At 51.5% G+C, this 12,501-nt stretch overlaps 1 protein-coding gene across 2 annotated transcripts in view; it reads right to left on the bottom strand.

Moving 5' to 3' along the window:
* The window catches only part of Osbpl5 (oxysterol binding protein like 5), a 70,755-nt gene that overhangs the window by 40,700 nt on the left and 17,554 nt on the right, over positions 1–12,501 (bottom strand). The window contains exon 1 of one of the 2 annotated variants that reach the window (XM_051193465.1): positions 11,904–12,062. The exons of the other annotated variant lie outside the window; for it this stretch is intronic. The gene's annotated coding sequence lies outside the window, so the exon portion shown is untranslated. Of the gene's footprint in view, positions 1–11,903; positions 12,063–12,501 lie in introns of those variants that run through there. 2 annotated transcript variants of the gene reach the window in all.

The raw sequence follows: 12,501 nt of genomic DNA on the forward strand, positions 1-12,501 counted from the left end.
CCTACTAGTACTAGCCGGGATCTGCTATTCCTCTTTGATCCACTGTTGGACACCTGCCTGGCAGAACCCAGAGGGATACCAAGATGCCTGAGAGCTGTTGTTGGTGCTGCAGATGCCATCCCATGCCCAGGAGTGGGGGTGGTTCTCAGGCGGCATGGCACACTGAGATGACTGGGTTCCTAACAGTCAGGTGTAGACTGTTCTCTCCCAGTCCCATGTGCAGGCCCCTGGCCTGGTCAGCTCCTGACCCCTGCCCACTCCTGGGGAAAGACTCACACTCAGAGCTCCCAGAACCAGCCCCCAAAGCACCTCTTTACTCCCTGCCAGACTAGATGTGTCCATGTCACCTGCATTTCCTGACAACACTGGCAGCTTGGGTGGCCTCACCCAGCCCAGTCAGGGAAGCATGAAACCTGTCCTTGATGTTCTTCTAGTCTCTTGATGATGTTAAGGAGAAAGGGGCTGACTCCCATGCCGCCAACCCTGCTTCTCCCTCTATCTGTTAGAGACAGTGGTCCTAGCAAAGCCTATGGTAGATGAGCTAAGTTCAGGAGGCCATTCCAGCACCTAGGAGTGTTTGGGGCCAGCCTGGACTATATATATATATATATATATATAGTCTCAAAAGCCACTAACCAAAAAAAGATAGTAAAGCATTCAGTGGCTACAGTATAGATAGGCATTCTGTTCCTGAATGTGCTTTAATTAGCCATGTGGCATATGAGATGCTAGCCAAGTGCAAGGTAAGTACTTGGGAAGCTGAGGCAGGAGGAGCCAGAGTTTGAGACTAGCCTGGGCTAGATAATTAGACCTAAGTGGTTGAACCATTCCTTCATGAGCAAGACTAGGACTCAGGAGCAACCTGCCCTCCCAGGTTAACACATAATATTCAATGACATTCTCCCATGGCTTCCTTAACCTAGAGAGGTCTCTAAGAGCCCATCTCAATACTGTGGCTAGGCAGGTGTTCCCTTCCTCTCTCATGGTTCCATGTGTGTCCCTCTGGATGCTGCAGTCAGTGCTCAGCCCAAGAGGGAGACCTTCCCTGAATAGAGAAGGCTGGATCTTGGTCCAAGGCTTCCCTGCTAGAACTTCCAAACAATCTCTCAAGGCTTGCTCACAATTCTAACACCACCACTTATCTGGTTTCTTGGGCAACTTAGCCCCTCCCACAGGAAGTTTAAGGAGTTTGGAGCATAGGCATAATTGTAGAATACTATGGCTGCTCTCTAGAGTCTAGCATATCACTGTGTGTGAGATGCTACACTGTGCTGGTTCCAATCCCAGCCTTGTACAGAGTGGTGACCTGGGGAAGCTCTTGTCACCTCTGAGCCTCAGTGTCCTCATCTGTAAAAGGAGATGACAGCAGTGTCTACTGCTTAGAGTTATTTTAAGCGTGAGCAGAGATTAGTCACTAAAAGGCCTACAGGGCTGGGAATGTGGCTGTTGGCAGAGTGCTTTTCTGGCAGGCATGAAATCCTGAGTTCCATCCCCAGCACCTCCTAAACAAATGAGGTGGTGCATGCTGGCAATCTCAGCACCCAGGAGGTGGGAACAGGAGATCAGCAGCTAATAGTTATCTTCAACTATATAGTAAGTTTGAGGCTAATCTGGACACCTTGAGCCCTCTCAAAACTTTTTTTTAAAGTAAGTACTTTTGTAAAATGCCAAAGGATCTCAAAAGTGACTCTAGTCACAGGAAGTGGGTTATTTCTTTAATTTTCTTATTATGTAGCTAGTCCTGGGTGGCCTGGAACTTTATATGTAGACCAGGCTAGCCTTGAGCTCACAAACATCTCCTTGCCTCTCTCTGCCTCTTGAGTACTGGGATCAAAGGTTTGTGCCACCACAGCCAGCAGAAGAGGGTTGTTCTTCATGTGTAACCTTAAGGTTACAAGGAACTGAGTCCATGGTATCTTTATATCAATCTACTTCCACTGAGCATGCAAAAGAGTTCAAAACTTGGATCCCGGCAGGACTAGCAGTGTGATCTGGGAAAAGAACCCGAGTGCCCCAAAGAAACTTCTAGGGTCCACAGTGACTGATGACAAACACCAGCATCCTTACTGGGATGAGCTCCCAGGATGACCAATGACCACTCTCAGTGGGTACAGGCGCCTGCTGGAGATACACAGCTTGTTCCCTGCACAGACAAGGTTTGCAAATAAATGGGAGAACAGACACAGGTTAAAAATAACACTCTGGGTGAGGGAGGTTATTTGTGTGTAGTCATTCATTAAACTACAGTTTACACCAACGGGAAGCTCAGGCTGCTGGGTGACACAGACCCAAGTTGGGAAAATTCCCGAATGACCCACGTGGCTAAGCCACGAGGGATGGACAGTTGTCCACCATAGCTGCCTGAGAGGAGCCTCCAGTCTTCCCCTTACACTGCACTGGAGTTCTCAGTGTCTGAGAGCACAGGCTCTGGCAGCAGGAAGCCCTAGAGTATCTCCTTCCTCTGTCATATACAACATCCATAGGAGTACCAGGGGCTCTGGGAGCCTCAGCTGCCCAGGGTGCTGAGGGCACTCTCCCAGGGACTACAAATAGTGCCTGATAAGGGAAATAGGGGGAACCCAGGGAAGTCCCCAGACCCCTCACTGCCGGTAAAGGGCAGGAGGTGGGCATTAGGGGTATGTGATCTCCTGATACAGTGGAGGCAGAGAGTACCTAGGAAAGGCATGACACTAATGGCCCTCTAGCCTGTGGATCCTGGCCTGGGAATCAATGATTGACAGGGGGAGAACAGTCCTATGGTAGAAATGATCAGGGAGTGACAGGACAGAACTGTGAAACCTTGCTGGCCATGTCCATGGGACAACCTGTCCAACACACTTCTTGCTGGCTCTTCTAGTGTGAGTGAGCCCTGAGTGGTTACTGCTTGAGTCATCATGTTCACCTAAAGCTCCTTTTATGGCCAGACATAAAACAGACACAGTCTAAACAGGTATATGCTGAGAACATTTATGTTGTGTGTTTATGGGTACATATGCAAGGCAACTTGGCACCACAGGAGATGGCAACAGTGGGCCCTGTGCTATCACTGGATCCATGCAGACCCTGTAGCCCATCAGCCAGACTCTACCCTTCTGGATTCTCAGGGCCTCAGGGAAGGTCAGGCCAATTTTTTGGTTCTTAATTAACAAAATGTATTGGCCAATTAGAAATGCTGGAGGGCCTCACAAGCATCCATGGGAACAAGCTTTTATTCTGCAAGCTGGGGGGGGGCATTCTCCCTCTAAAATCCTCTCTCTAAAGATAAGAGAAATTGGGAGTCTTCTTGGACAATAGATACATGGATGTAGTAAGTGGAGACCCCAGGGCCAGGATAGTCAGGAATGCCCTTAGCTGGAATGTAACCACATCCCAATGGGCTGCTGATGGGAACCCTTAACCACCCAATTCCTTAGAAGATCTTTACAGACACAGCCAAGGAGTCCTGGACAGAGAGAATGGAAGTGAACAAGACATTACCACACAAAGCAAGGGAAACAGCAGGTTCTGAAACCACAGAGCAGAGGCCAGCTGCCCAAGCTATGCACAACTTTCTGTAGGTGTAGGTTCTGAGATGCGAGAAGGAAGGGTAAGCAAAATGAAATTGCAGCGTTCTAAAGGCTGAGGAAGGAGAACTGTGTGAGTGCAAAGCCAGCCTTGGCTATAGAGTGAGATCTTGTCTCAAAAAACCAAAACAAAGCAAACAGATTGAAAATGGACCCTGTATAAATGAAGGCAGAGAATGGTGTTCGCTCATGAAGGTCCATCATCCAACAGCCAAGGCAGTAAAACCATACCTGGGAATGCCCACTTGGACAATGGAAGACTACACAGGGTCTTTCCTACCTCTCTCAACAGCCTGACTCTAATCTCTCAGAAGCAACCTGAAGCAAACACAGACAAACATAGGTGCCTTAATATAGCTGGTACTATATTACTCATGAGACTGGCATGGCTTCTGTTATTTTATGTGGTTTCTGTGTTTAAAGCTTTCAAGATGTTTAATTATTAATCAATGTTTTTATTAATGAAAGGAAATGTTTCTCTCCATTCTGAGAAACCTGCCATCTTCAAACAGAATTGTAACCTGGCTGGACCCTGCATGCAACTTAGTCTACACTCTTGCCAAGTCCTTTCAGCATCCCAACAAACCTGGCAACATGATGGCCCATTCACAGGCAAACGAGGAAACTGAGGTCTGGACAGTCAGGACCACTCAGGGAAGGAGCTCCTGTGAAGTTTACTGGATCCATGTTCTAACTGCATGGCACTTGGGATCCATGACTTAAGACTGCCACTCAGAGTTCATGAGTCAGACAAGTGTCACAGCATTCTGGGGCACATGGCTTCACGGCTAACAATCCAGATTCTATATGCCTCCATACCCAAAAAGACCCCTGAACCACACAGACATGTCACACAGCAACCATGTGACACTCACTGGCTAGAGAGAGAAGAGTAGGCCGGGCGTTGGTGGCTCACACCTTTAATCTGAGCACTTGGGAGGCAGAGGCAGGGGGATCTCTGTGAGTTCAAGGCCAGTCTGGTCTATAGAGCTAGTTCCAGGACAGGCTCCAAAGCAATACAGAGAAACCCTGTCTGGAAAAACTGAGAGAGAGAGAGAAGACTCCACTAAGCCTGGAGAGAAGGAAGTAGAGGCCAGCAGCAAGGAAATCATGGCCCATTCAAGAGTGTCTGACCTTTGACATTGGGATAGGACATTGTCATCTACAAGGTTCACACTGGAGAACCACACAATTGAATTACAAAATAACAACAACAAAACCCAAACTCATACATCACCCAAACGTACATTTTACAGACAGGACATGTAGTAGTGAGACTCTGTCTCAAAAAGACAAAACAAACAAAAGGAAAGAAAGGGAAATGGATGGAGTTAAACTAAAGGCCACCTTAGAAAAGGAGTTAGCCTTCAGTGATGTGGGTGCCCAGAAAACATGAGAGATGTGAGCCAGATATCAGGTGCTGAGCCTGCCCCAAACATCTTGCATCTACTACATTGTACCTGCTAGGGACACTGAGTCAGGTTTTTCAGCCAGGGAAGGACATCTGTGAAGACAGAGAGATGCAGTCAGCAAGAGGCCCAGCTAAGCCAGTACCATGTTCAGGGAAAGTCCACAGGGCCAGTCCTGTACTTAGTCCTGTTGAGTGGCCACGTGGCTACTAGCACCAGCTGTCCTGAGTCATATTGAAGGTAGAGTGAGGGTGACAGTGCCCCTGGTCATAAGGATCGCGTGCCTCACTCCTCTACCTTCTAAATGAGATTATTTTAAAAAATGGCCCAGGGCGCCCAGCTCAAGTTTTCCTGGTGGGCACTGGTTATGGAGGGCACCATCAGAAAGGTCTTGTACTGGGAAAGAGCCTGCTGGGATACTCTCGGGGGAAGGAGGGCAACAAGGATGTGGGTTCCATCAGTCAGAATTCATGGAGCCTAGACCAGCTGACAGGCACTCTTAAGCAACCCATCTGGATTGTGCACACTAATACCACCTCGTATGTGTCAGTCATCAACAGGGAAGTCCTTGTGCCCTTTCCCTGAAAGACCCTCTATAACAGCTTACCTGTCTGGTCAGCAGGGCTGACCAACAGTAGCCACCGGCATTGAGACCAGCAACCAAGTCCGGCCCCAAGTAGCCTCACATCCTTGGGTTAACGTGCTGGGGCTGAATTTCTAGGTTAAAGCAACAGTTTCTTTACATCCCAAACTCCCCATCATATGTAGCCAAGTGCTCTCCTCTTCCCAGCAGCCTCCCCTGCCCTTTGGGGACCTGCTTTCCAGGGACTTGTCATTCTGTTGCTATTCAGAGGCAGAATCTAGGCCTCTCAGCAGCTGGGGCCCACGCGTTCCTGCAGGTGCCAGGCCCAAAGTGGAAACCCAGCATTGCACCACAGTGGGTGAGGGCTCCCTTCAAAGCTGGCTGCTCCATCCCTCTGCCCACAGAAGTCAAAGGATGCCACAGGGCATCAGGTAAAGGTTTGCTACTCATGCTAGTACCTGCTTTTCACATCTGCCTCTGTCCTTTCCACTCTGTCCTGGTCCAGGGACTGCAGGACAGTAGGGCAGGGCTATGGGAAAGTGGGCTTTGCCTCTGAGGGCAGGTACATCAGCCATGGAGAGGCCACACAAGGCTGCATGTGCAGTAGACTCGAGGATGATGAGTGTTACTGAAAACGCATCTCTCTGTTGCAGTGTGTGAGAGCCAGAGGGAGTAAGGAGTAAGAAACATCTTTCAAACTCTTTAGAATGAACGGAAACTTCTGTGCATAAAACTGATGGTACTCTAATGATAGAAAATGACTCATGGAGCACTGCAGGTGGTGCTCTGTGGAAAGCCCCTGCTTTGGAGGTGTTCAGCTGCACTCTAAGCTCCTGCCTGGACATTATGTGCTCATAGGAGTCTCTGGATCTGCTGGTTAGGGGGCAGTGTCATGGAGAGGGAGCCTTAAGAATGGGGAAATTGAGACCAGGTAAAGGGTAACCTTGCATTCCTGGATCCCCATCAAATGAATACTGGGGTGCTGGCAGCCTGCATTTATCCAGGGAAGTCTGGGAAGGGATGGGGAAACAGAGCTCAGGATCAGGAATGTGGAGCTCTGAAGCAAGAGGGTGGCACCTAAGGACTTAGAGCTGCCAGCCCCTTCCCATGGCCAAGTCTTCTCAGGGGGACAGGGCATGTTCCAGAGGTCACCATCCCTATCCAGCTCTGGTACCCAGGTCTGGGCTAATGAACAATCTGGTTCCTAAGTGAAGTGCTGATTGCTAGACAAGTGAGCATCAGAGATAAAGAGACCCCAGTTCTCCAGGCTTTGGGTCAGGGAGTCTCACTGGCCTGTGAGGATGTTGTGTGCTGGGATCCTAGCTCTGTGGGTGATGACAGGCATACTCTAGAAACTGGGGACCAAACAAGCCCCTCCCACGGAATCACTGCCTCTTCACAGGTTGGGTGTCCACTTCCCACAGAGACAGCTCAGGACAGCTGGGATGGAGGCTAAGGTCATGAGCAGAGAGGGAGATGTGAAGGGGGGGAGGATGGAAGGTCCTGTGTAGAAGCAGGGTCCACTTGGGATTCCAGTTGCAGAAGAAGGCCCATGGTGACAGCAGGTGGGAGTGCCAAGAGATGATGGCTGGAAGGTGGACACCTTTGACTGAATATACAAGTCAGTCACCACATAATGGCTAATGTTACCCAATACTGAGGACTTCATGCGAGCCCCGTGATACACACAAGGGCAAACAACTTGGAGACAAAAAGAACAACATGGCAGAACACTCGGGTTTCAACATTTCTGTAAGGTTCCCATGGCTAGGCTTCTCTATCCACTCATTCCGCTTGAGCCCCCCGTGAGTCTCAGAGTCCAGGAACTGTACCAGCGATCACTGCATTTGAGATTGTGGCTGGGCGGAGGGACCAAAGGTGGTCCAGAGCTCAGCAGCCCCTCACTGCCCTGGCTCACCCTTGCAGAACAAGGAACACAGGACTTACTCTGGTCCCTGCCCCACAGGCCTGAGCTCCCCAAAAGAATATGATTTTCTGGTGTAGCTGAGCATAAAGTTTGTCATGTAAACTGAAAGCCTGTCCTTCCTCCTTCCCCCTGCCCTGTGCTTATGGTCAATTCCAGGGTCCTCTGCATTCCTAGGGAAGTGGCCGTGGCTATGTCGGAGGTGCCTGGCTTCCCTCCTACCCTGAAAAAAGGCAGAGTTCAGACAGGAACCACCCTGAGCCTGTGAGTGGAGACCACTTCCCAGGCCTGATCCTCTGTCTAAAGAGACTTGAATTCTCCACATTGCACTCACCCAGGGAGTGTGCCGGCATCTCTCTGCCATCACTGTCCAGGTGCCACTGCTTGTATTCTAGCTCATGTTCCCTCAGGTTGGGTTTGAGAACCTGTCCCTTAATGGAACCACATAACACTCTCTGCACTGTTCCCATCAGGTCTTGGAGGCCTGGCTTCTCCCTGTGCAGACACACTGTGTGCTCACATACCCCTGGAGAGAAAATGTTACTGCTATACCTACACAGTGTGGCCTAGATGGGTTTCCAAACTCTCCAGGCATTTGTCCAGGGAAGGTGATCACACACCAGGCCAGCGGCCAGGTGCAGGCAGGACATTCTATGTCTCTACTTAAGAACCCCAAAGAGTTAACTCTCTTCTGTCTGCCTTTGAGACAGGGCAACAGCCACCTGCATAGCGCACATAAGAATACAGGTGTCTTGTGCTCCAAGGCTAATCTTCAGAAGTTGGTCCTAATTCAGAGACTGGAATCTCCTGATGCTGGGGAGGCAGGGGTAGGAGAGGCAAGATAGGCAGCTGGCCTCAGACCTCCAACTTCCAGGGACTTCCCTTCCAACCTCACACAAGCACAGAAGACTTACTGTGTGGCAGGCCCTGGGAATGAGCTGGAGCTCACATTAGACAGCAAAGAATGATGGGAGGTGAAAGTATCCTGTCTCTGGCTGCCTCTGGCCCAAATGTTCTCTGTGTATCTAGACATCCAATTAAATAAATCAAGATAATTTCAGATATAACTACATGCTGTTAAGAAGGAAACATGAGAGCTGGTGAATCTAAAACAGGCACTTTAGGACAAGGACAAAGGGTGTCTTGGAGAAGTGACACCTTAGTAGAACTTGGATAAGATAGAGCTCACCACATTCAGATCTGTGAGAAAGCTGACCACAGAGTACACAAGGCCACTGGGTAAGAAAACCAGGCAAGCGGGTGAGTCCCTAGGAGCGAGGGATGGGGCAAGGTGAAAGCAGAGGGCAGGGACCTGGGGTAGGTCCCTGTGATCATGGACTTGCCCAGAGAAGGTCTCTGAGGGCTCAAGTTACATGAAAACACACACACACACACACACACACACACACACACACACACACACACACACACACACCTTTGCACCTTGGCAGTACTGTGAATGGAATCCAAAGCCTCACACTGAGTAAGTGCTCTGATTCTAATTCCAGCTTAGAAAGGCCACACTGTTTCTGTCTGGATGACTAGGTATGATAGGAAGGGAGAGCTTGTGAGCTGGAGAACAATGCTCCCCACAGGAGCTGGGTAGGTAGGAGGCTGGACAAGTCCTATAAAACTTGAGCTTAGAGCCTGGGTGGCTCTGAGCCTTGATCAGGGTATTGTGCATTCTAGGCCCATGTACACTTGCCAGTCTGCACTGGCTGGCCAGGCTCCTATCTTGAACTGTAAAGGCATTCTCTTATGTCTTGATGACCTGGGTGATTTTAGTAAGGCTATGTTGACTAGGGTCACCCTAGGGCTCTTTCTCAATGGTCTTCAAGTCCACCCCTTCCCACAGGTCTGTTATCACCCTTGCAAGGATGCCCTCTCTGGGTCCCCAAACCAGCTTGGTCCTCTTCACACACGCTTTGTATCATTGCTTCTCTTCTATAAGGATGCCCAACTAGTTCTATGGACAAAGAACTCCAAGTTGGAGCCTCTGTTTTGCCCCAGTGGCATCCCAACCTCTGTCCATGACTGGTGCCAGTCCCCTTAGCTTAGATGCTGAGGCAACCTGTTACCTATGTGTGCTTGTTCCCGAGTCTTGGCTTGGGAACTGCAATGCAAAGATGTGATCCCAAGTCCAAGGCCTTTGTACTTGACCCCAGGCACACATCTCAAATGAATGGCTGCTAAACAAACCCTCAGTGACCTGGCAGGCTCCGAATTCTTTGTCTTTGAGCTGAAGGTGCAGTACACAGGGAACCGAAGTTTTCCTACAGGACAGCCTTCAACAGTGACAGGACATCCTCGGGGGCAGGCAGTATGGCTTTCAGTGCACAGCCTGTGGAAAGGCCAACTTCATCGCCTTGTCCCACTCAACCCTGAAGGTGCTCAGCAGGGCTGTCTAGCCAAACCTGCAAACAGCCTACAGCAGCTCTGGGGAGGAATCTGAACCCAACTGTCTCCTGTGCTTGGGGTCATTTGCACCACTACTTGGAGTTAAGATTTCAAGCTCCTAGGCCTCACTCACCAAGAAGCAGCCCCACGCTCAGATCTACCCTCCTCTTGAACAATAAATGGGAATGAAGGTGGGACACACCCCTACCTCCTTGAGCAAGCAGCACCTGTGCCTCAGGAGTGGTGTGTGTCTACTTGCTTGTGGCTGAACCATACAACACACAGATGGCACAAGTCCCCAGTACAGCTGCCAGACACAACATTCCCCAGCACGTGCCATTTCTGCCCCCCCCCCCGCATGTCAGATCTCTATTGTAACTCAGGGAGCTTCTTGGAAGAAGCCTGGTGTCAGAAGAAACTGACCCTGGATGGCTCAGCATGGCAGACACAATTGGGGTGTGGGGGAAGGGATGCTCCAGGCATCTGCAAAGAGCCCAGAGCCAAGCTCTGAAGGACTCAGACCCTTGGCTGGGAAAGAGAACCCCTCTGACATCCAGGATGCGTGATGCTGGGGTTGGGCCTCAGCTGAGAAGAGGCACAGTGCTGTGGGGGAGGAGACTCACCCAGCTGCTTCACCCTTCCCTAAACACTGCCTGGCAAGGCGGACCAGACAGGCATAAGCTCTTACTTCTTTGGCATCCCAGCCTGGTGTTAAAAGGCCCCACTATGCTGCTCCCATCCACGTGCAGGCAGACAAAAGATCTGCAGTCAAGAGCCTGAAGGGGACAGCCAGATGTCACCACTTGCTACCCAGGTCACTCTGACTTGCCTGACACCTGCAAATCTCTCTGGGCTCCTCTGGAACCCCATCATCCACCCAGGCCCCCACTTGAGCAAAGAGGGGCAAAAAGGAAGTAAGGACCAACAGTCACTTGGCTGATATTAGCAGGATGTGCATTTGCGGGTGCAGGGTGGGGTGGAGGTGGCTGCTGGACTCACTCAGGATAAACAAACTCAAAATTGCAATATCTACCCCAAGGTTCTTGTCTACTTCTCAAGGCCCTGATGGCAGCACTCTAGGTCCTGTGACCTGACAAAGGTGTTTTGCAGGGGCTGGAGCCAAAGGCAGACACATAATAGGAATCTCTAAGTCTCTGGGGGAGACCCTGAGATTGCAAAAAACAAGAAATTCAAACCCATGGTTCTACTAGTAAGTAAGCTCCTCCCAGCTACAAGCCCAGCCTGGCCCAGGGTGGGTGAGTGGTGAAGCAGCCCCCTTGGCTCTGGAGGGGGTGTCTACCCACACCCCTGGAGCCACTCACAACTGGGACTTCAGGGCCTTGGACCTAAAGAGCCAGGATGTCTGGGTTGGGAGGCAAAGCTAGGCTGAACTGGCTGGGAGGGTCTCACATCCTACCCCACCGCAGTCCCAGAAATCCTCAAGTACAGTCTCAAGTCATCTCCACAATGTCAGGCTGCCATGCTTTCTTTAGGGGCCCAGTCCTACGGATGGAAGCCATGGGTGGACAGAGTCCAAGGGCAAGGTGGGGTCAGCAGCCACTTGCTCTGCAGACCCTGATGAACCAACCTAGGAATCAAGCCAGACAGAGACCTGAGATCTCAGACCTCTAAGACACCAATTCCCTGCAGGGCTGGGGTCGGACCCCTCCACTCCCAGGGTGGGAAACAGCCAGACCTTCCTAACCACTCGGCTGGTCCTGACTCCTGTAAGCCCCACCAAGTGCGAAGTGGGGCTGGGCATGCCGCACCCACACGCGGGCCTCACCCGCCACCCAGAAGTCCCCACACACCCGGGCTCCGCAGCCAGGCGCTGTTCCCGGTACCGGCTGCTGCCAAAGTCTACCCGGTTGCATCCAAGGGGCTCCCAGATCAGCCCGTGAGGGCTCCCTGACCCCCACACCGGCTCGATGGCCCTGCAGCCTCTCAGGCCTGCTGAGTCCCCTCTGGCCTTCCCGGGCCTGTCTACCATCCCTGTCCCTCCCGGTCCCCATCAACGCAGCTCCTACCGTGCCGGTCGCACTCAGTACTCGGGCCGGGCCGGGCCGCGCTGGGCCCGCGAGGGGCTCAGCTGTCGCCGAGCAGCAGGAAATACCAGAGGGCTGATCCAGGCGAGGCGGAGCGAGGGAGCGGAGGGCGGAGGAGGGAGGAGGGAGCGGCGGACGCAAAACCCCGGGCGGACGGAGGGCGGATCGGCTGCTGGGGAGACACTCTGGGGATCCAGTCCCTGCCTGGAACCTGCTCCTCCTCCCCGATGCGCGCTGGGAACATAGGAATCCTTAAGTATAGAGAAGTGGGTGGCATCTGCGTGCCAGGGTTGGGGACACCATCCCACAAATAGTCAGAGGAGGGGAGAGTGGCGGTAAGCAGGGCTTCTTGGGGGAGGGTCTTCTATTTGAGGGATGTACCTGTGTGCAGAACCTCCTTCCTTCCCAAAACACAAGAAGACACACAGAAACCAAACTCACTGCTCTTGTTCTACACAGGGGTCAAAGGGACCCCTCGGCCGCCATCTATGATTCCCACTACACTCCTGGCCGACACTCTGACTAGGTATGGAGAGTCAGCTCAGGGGTTGACAGCACATGCTGCTCTTCAGAGGACCAG

The sequence above is a fragment of the Phodopus roborovskii genome, unplaced genomic scaffold (genome assembly GCF_943737965.1).
Source record: "Phodopus roborovskii unplaced genomic scaffold, PHOROB, whole genome shotgun sequence".
NCBI classification, from domain to species: domain Eukaryota; kingdom Metazoa; phylum Chordata; class Mammalia; order Rodentia; family Cricetidae; genus Phodopus; species Phodopus roborovskii.